At 41.8% G+C, this 7433-nt stretch overlaps 1 pseudogene; it reads right to left on the bottom strand.

Annotated features, from left to right (window-relative positions):
* Positions 1-1052: 1052 nt before the first annotated feature.
* On the bottom strand, positions 1053-2356 carry LOC119566512 (annotated as a pseudogene).
* Positions 2357-7433: the final 5077 nt, after the last annotated feature.

Genomic DNA, 7433 nt, shown 5'->3' with positions numbered 1-7433 from the left:
TCATATGCTCTGGTTAGTCCAGGGAAGTTTTCTCTGAATCATCAATCACTTAAATCCACTTCTTGTGCTCCTAGGAATACTACTTATGGTTTTTCCATATATGTGCAAAATGGAATGAAGCTATAGTGTCATAACATAAAAAGACATCAAAGTTACTCTATTGATTAACATCGTGATGTTCTTAAACTGGCAATATGTGTGTGGGCCAAACTCATTTGGCTTCCAATGCTATTTTCCTTTCAACACTTTAATACTGGTCCAGGATTGGAAACCCCATAGTGCAGTCCACAACTGCCCATGAGCAAATGCACATTTTCAATGAGCAGTTAGACATCCAGTTCCCTGGACAACTCCCTGGAATGGGAGTTTGGTGCCTTTTGAATATCCCCACTTAAACTCCGACAGACTGAGCCAAATATTGACTGAAGTCAATCTGAGTCTTTTCATTGGCTTCAATGAGCTTTGGATCTGTTCCTGGCTGGGGGTGGTTGAAAATTTCCCATCTAAACTTTCTGTTGGTGCGGGCGGGGCAGGTGTGGGGGAAGCAGTGGTTGCCTGGTAGGGGTATCTGGTCATCCGCAGAGGTTGATCATGAGGTCACCTGACAGAGAGTAAGATGGTTATAAAAGGGCAAAAGCTGCTCAATTTGGGCTCTACCTGGCCATGTTTGACCAGCTAGAACTGAGAGGAGCTGCGTGTAGGAGCTAGATGAGGAGGGAGAGGAGCAGTCTTTCTGAACATAGATCAATACACAAGGGGACTCCCAAGGAAAGGATGAGCTAGTGAGGCCCATTGAAGTTGGGATGTGTGTCCTTTTCTAAATGAGCTTGTGCTTTATTGGTGAAGTGTTAGCTCTGCTGTGTTAGATTCCTGTTCAGAGTGTCTCTCTGTGTGTTATATTCTTTACACATACTGGGTGGCAATATGGGAGAGTTCAGCTGTAACCCAGAAGGCTCACAGTGTTCGGTGGCATTCTAGGACAGGGGGTGTTTAAGCTATGGCAGAGTCTGGAAAGTCATCCCTGAGCCCAAGGACTAGGCAGCTAGATAGCAGGTTCTAGCTCTCCAGAAAGGGTGCTAGGCAGAGGGCCTGCACCCTGATTGCATGCCTAGGAACCCCAAGACTGCAGCAGTGACTGGCTCCATTCAATCTCTGGCACCTTAAAACAACTGGGGATCCAAGATGGGATTCCCCTCAACACATGTCAGTCCATATCCAGCAAAGGGATTCAGAGGGGAACTGTGACAAATGCTCCCTTACAATAGTGCACAGACTCTCCCCGATTTATGCAAATCCGAGATTATGAAAAAAGTTCCATAAACTAGAAATAGGAGTTTCTTTTGGGGTTTTTTTGTGCATAATGGTCGGAGTTACGTTTCCGACTTACGCAAAATTCGAGGTATACAAGGCATTCTGGAACGGAATGCTTGCATAAGTCGGGGAGCGTCTGTATTCTTTGCAGCCTCGCAGTCATTCCTGAACATGGGAAACTGAATTTCCAAGATTAACAGTCTTGGATTCTTTTTTTTTTTTTTTGAACAAGCCACAGAATACAGTTAAAACAAAGAAATCAGAGCTATGACACAGAGAATTCACTATTAATTCATCACTTGTTTATTGATAAGCACAAATCCCAATAATTATATTAACTGAGAACAAACCTTCCTGTTTATCATCCTTCTAAAGGCGTCCTTCACCTCCTTGTTCCTCAAGCTGTAGATCAGGGGATTCGGCATGGTAATTATGAGTATATAAAACACAGAGATGATCTTGTCTGGGTCTGTGGTGTAGTCGGAACTGGGTTGTAAATACATGAAGATCACAGTCCCGTAGAAAATTGTTACAGGCATCAGGTGGGAGGCGGAGGTGGAGAAGGTTTTGCGTCTGCCCTTGGCAGAGTGGATCTTCAGGATGGCAATGAGGATGTACATGTAGGAGAATAGTACAATGAGAATCGTAGTCATGACCACTATAGTGGACAAGGTGAAATGCACCGTGTTAGCTCTGTGGGTGTGGGAGCAGGACAGCTTAAGGATTGGGAGGATGTCACAGAAGAAATGGTGGCTGACATTGGAGTCACAGAAGGGCAGGGTAAATTATAAATGGAGTCCGAAGAACTGCGTTCACACAGCCACATATGTAGGAAGCAACCACTAGTAACACACACAGTCTCGTTGACATGACGAGGCTCTAGAGCAAGGGGCTACCGAGGGCTAGAAAGTGATCAGATGCCATTACCGCCACCAGGCAAAGCTTCCTTGGTCAGAAAGTTACAGACAAAGGAAACCTGTGCTGTGCATGCGGCGAGAGAAATGGGTTTGCCCTGAACCCCAAAGTCATCAGCAACCGAGGCATTACCGACGTCGGCAAGAGACAAACTGCTGAGGAAATAGTGCCTGGGGGTGTGGAGTCGGGAGTTGAACCTGATCAAGATGATCATCCCTAGATTCCCCGCCAGGAACCTATCCTTGCAACAAAGCCCGTTGCCAACTGTGCCCACATATCTATTCAGGGGACACCATCACAGGGCCTAATAACATCAGCCACACTATCAGAGGCTCGTTCACCTACACATCCACCAATGTGATATATGCCATCATGTGCCAGCAATGCCCCTCTGCCATGTACATTGTTCAAACTGGACAGTCTCTACGTAAAAGAGTAAATGGACACAAATCAGATGTCAAGAATTATAACATTCATAAACCAGTCGGAGAACACTTCAATCTCTCTGGTCACACGATTACAGACATGAAGGTCGCTATTTTACAACAAAAAACCTTCAAATCCAGACTCCAGCGAGAAACTGCTGAATTGGAATTCATTTGCAAATTGGATACAATTAACTTAGGCTTGAATAGAGACTGGGAGTGGCTTAGTCATTATGCAAGGTAGCCTATTTCCCCTTGTTTTTTCCTACCCCCCTCCCCCAGACGTTCTTGTTAAACTCTGGATTTGTGCTGGAAATGGCCCACCTTGATTATCATATACAATGTAAGGAGAGTGGTCACTTTGGATAAGCTATTACCAGCAGGAGAGTGAGTTTGTGTTGTGTGGGAGGTGAGAAGACCTGGATTTGTGCTGGAAATGGCCCAACTTGATTATCATACACATTGTACGGAGAGTGATCACTTTAGATAAGCTATTACTAGCAGGAGAGTGGGGTGGGAGGAGATATTTTTTCATGCTTTTTGTGTGTATATAATAAGATCTTCTACACTTTCCACAGCATGCATCCGATGAAGTGAGCTGTAGCTCATGAAAGCTTATGCTCAAATAAATTGGTTAGTCTCTAAGATGCCACAAGTACTCCTTTTCTTTTTGCGAATACAGACTAACATGGCTGTTACTCTGAAATAGATCATTGGGAACAACACAAAGAGGGGGACCTGAAGCTCCAGATGATCCATGAATCCCTGGAAAAGGAAGTCTGTAACCATAGTGTGATTTCCCTCCGCCATTTCTTCCACCCATGTTCTCCTCCTTTACAGGGGAAAAGTGAAATGTACAATTAAACAGGAGCCAAGAAAGGACCAAGAGCCAATCCTTCGCACTCATTCTGACTCCCCTAGGCCTGAGCGGCCACAATGTACTTTTCATTCCCTATGCTCCCTAGCTGCAAGTTGGGCCTGGGCCCAGGCTCCCTCCTACCTGGAGCAACTCAGGCTGTCTGGTCCAATTAACTCCCCCTTGTACTAGCTGGGCAAGGTGACAGGAAACAAAATGTGAGGTGCCTGGCTGCTCTATGGCATCCTGGAGGGGGAAGACCCCCCACACATGGAGACCCCAGAGCTCTGATTAAGATGAATGGGACTGTTAATACTTCTCAGAGCTATTGTTTTAGGCAGCCTGCAGACTCAGGAAGATGGCACTGCATTGGCTATGCATTGAAGGTCAATTCCACAAAGGGCTAGACACCTGGGGCCTATTTAATGAAAGTGGAGATTCTGGGCCGCCATTCTGGAAGCAACAGGGTGAATTCCATGACAAACTTTGTGACCACAGAATCACACTAGTGCAGAAGGACTTGTACTAGCTGAAGATTTATTTAAAGTTTTTTTTTTCTGATGTTAAGGTGTCAAGAAGGTAGACAGTGATCAGCTGAGAAAGATAAAATCACCTTTGTACGGTAGCATTGATCCAATATTGTGCTCTGATATTTTTCATTGAAACTGTATTAATACAAGATAAAAAAGAAGCCCCGTGAATGGGGTTGGGCACGGGGTCAACTCTTGAATCCTGGAGGAAGCTGCATCTGAGTGTTCTTCTGTGGGTTTCTGTCCTCTCACTATTGCTCACCATGGGCTAAACCCTATTATCCCTTGGCTCAAGTCTACCAAGCAGAGCTTAAGGGTAAGGCATTTCCATGGTGTAGAAAGAATCCTAACGACAGCTGGGCAAAATTCTTTGGCTAAAACTTTTTTTCAGAGAAAAATGCGGATTCAGCTACACCAGAATGTTTGCAAAATTGTATTGGGTTCTTCGGGTGGGAAAAACATCAAATAAATTCATTTCCCCACTGATAAACCTTGCTGTTAAGTGTCCCACCTCTGCATGGAGGGGTGAAAGGACAGCTCCAAATCAGTGTTGGTGAGAACAGGGGCTTGTCTGCACTGGGAAGTTATTCCTGAGCAAGGTAATAGGTGAATATAAGGCACTAGAGCTATTCTGGAATAGCTCCTGGTATGGACCCTCTTAATCCACTGGATTAAACTAAACCGGAAAAAGAAAAGTGGCCACATAGGGAGTTCCATTAGAGTCAGTTACTGTAGAGTCAGTTTCCCATGTCGACCAGCCCTAAAGCAGTAGAATTGTATCACTGGTGAGAATAGGGCTAATCAGTAGATAGCAATGATGAGAAAAAAAATGTATGATCAAAAGAGCTGTGTGAATACCTGACTTCTTGGTTTGCTGGCTCTTCTGAGACATAAATGAAAATTTTAGTTTCTGGTTGACCCAAATTGATGTGTTTTTTTCAAAAATTTCAATTTTTTTGGCTGACTGACAAGTTGAATGAAATGTTTTGTTTGATTAGTTGCTGTTTTTCCAATTGTTATATTTTTTAATAAAATTAAAGTAAATTTTGAAACAAAGTCTTTTAAATGGGAAACTTAAACTATTTAAACCTTTTAGATTTTTCTGAGGTTTTAGTTCAAAGCAAAACAATACAGCTCATTTGACACAAATTCATAAAATATTTCAGTTAACCCAAATCTGCGTTGCTCAGAAAAAAAAGTATTTTGGCCCAATTTCCCCCTACCCCCAGTTCTGCTGAACAATATGTCATGTTGCTCAGAGTAAAACTATCCCAATTCAATTTAGTCATGAGACTCACATTTTCAACAGTGAGGGTGGTTAACCGCTGGAATGAACTACCATGGGAAGTGGTGGATTCTCCAGCTAGAGATGCTGTGAAATCAAGACCCGATGGCTCTCTGGAAGACACACTTAATAAAACACAAGTTAATGGGTTTAAAACAGAGGGTAACTGTATCAAAGTGTGACCTGAGTTACACAGTCAGACTAAATGATCTCATTGTCTCGTCTAGTCCTTAAAATATACGATCAATTTATAGCATTGCTGTTAGTAAACCTATAAAATCACTATATGGCATTGATAACGAGGAGCCCTGTGGCACCTTAAAGACTAACACATTTATTTGGGCATAAGCTACTGTGGACTGGAACCCAGTAGTGGGTTATAGCCCATGATAGCTTATGCCCAAATAAATGTGTTAGTCTTTAAGGTGCCACAGGACTCCTCGTTGTCTTTGCTGAAACAGACTAATACGGCTACCCCTCTGAAATACATTGCATTTGTGGGAGTAACATTACATGAGCATTATTATTGATACTACTTAATTAATTCATTGGAATTAGGCTTAATCCCAACCCCATTCTGTTAGGTGCTGTACAAACATATAACAAAAAGACAACCTCTGGCCAAAGGAGCTTGTGATGTAAGCTTAAAATAAGAGACAAGTACAGATGGAGAGCAGAATAAGGTGACAAAAAGATGATTGAAAATAAAGCTGTATAACAAGTATAGAAAGCCTTGTTTTTTTATAATTTTAATTTTTTAATAATTTTAATTGATGATATCAATGTTTATTTTAAGCCTTTTTGTTTTAAATGCTTAAACCTTTACAGTCGCAGGAAATTATGGGGGATCAGACAATGGGAGGTCAGACATAATTTTTTTAATGAGAGCCAACACTGAGATTCAAAAAGTTAAAGCTTTATAACTGTTAAAGCACAAATTGTCAACATCACATGTCAAAATAAATATCCTTAAATCAAACTCTAGTACATTCTCAAGCTGCAATTTTTCTTACTCTTGCCTAGCTGTACATTTCAATTATTGATGGCAATATTTTTTTCATTGGTTTGTGTGCATGTGGTGAAATCAACCTTTACCAACATTTATTGAGAAAAGTCTATTCCTTCCAAGCCTAGGTATATATGATAACACTGTTGAGAATAGATGTATATAGGACTGGTCTGAGTATAGATGTGATCAATATAAAGACAAGTGCAAAGTACTTCACTCTAGAAGGAAAAATCAAATGCACAAATACAATGTGGGGAATAACCGGCTAGGGAGAAGCGCAGCTGAGATGGATCTGAGAGTTCAATTGGATCACAAGTTGAGTATCAGCCAGCAATGAGATGCAGTTGTGAAAAAGGCTGTCTGGGGTGTATTACCAGGAGTGTTGTATGTAAGACCAAGGCAGTAATTGTTTGGCTCTACTTGGCACTGGTGAGGCCGCAGTTGAAGTTCTGTGTCTAGGTTTGGGAGTCACACTTTAGAAAAGATGTGGGCAAATAGGAGAAAGTCCAGAGGGGACCAAGAAAAATGACAAAAAGGGTTTGCAAAACTTGATTTATTAGGAAAGGTTTTAAAAAAATCAGGCATGTCTTGTTTTGAGCCAAGACGACTGAGGAGGGACCTGATAGGCTTCCACTACGTTAAGGGCTGTTATAAGGGGGATAGAGATTAATTGTGTCAGGCTCACAAAGCCCTTATGAGGCCCAGATGCTAAAGAGAGCAAAAGTATTGAATTCTCATAGTGCAAGTTACATACTGAGCATTAATCAGAGCAACACATGAAGAAATTAAAGTTAGAGGCAAGTTTTATTTTATTTTAAATCTCAGATAACCTTGAAGGGCACCATTTCAAATAGATTCATGGTCAAGAAACAAGGAAGGGTGTCTGTTGCAACAGCCACATAATGACAGGTCATTAGGTAACATTGTTCCTCTAAAGCAATTATAAAACATAATTTCCACATGCTACATCAGTTCTTTGAGTTTCATTTAATTCCTGTACAACATTTGAGATACACAAATGAAGGCAGTGACACATAGACGATACTCCTCTCCTTCTTCCAATTGTTCTTCTCAATTGACTGGAATTGTCATGGTGAACAAA

The sequence above is a fragment of the Chelonia mydas genome, chromosome 6 (genome assembly GCF_015237465.2).
Source record: "Chelonia mydas isolate rCheMyd1 chromosome 6, rCheMyd1.pri.v2, whole genome shotgun sequence".
In the NCBI taxonomy this organism is placed as follows: domain Eukaryota; kingdom Metazoa; phylum Chordata; order Testudines; family Cheloniidae; genus Chelonia; species Chelonia mydas.
The sequence above is the reverse complement of the archived record's forward strand: the minus strand, read 5'-3'. Positions and strand labels throughout refer to the sequence as shown.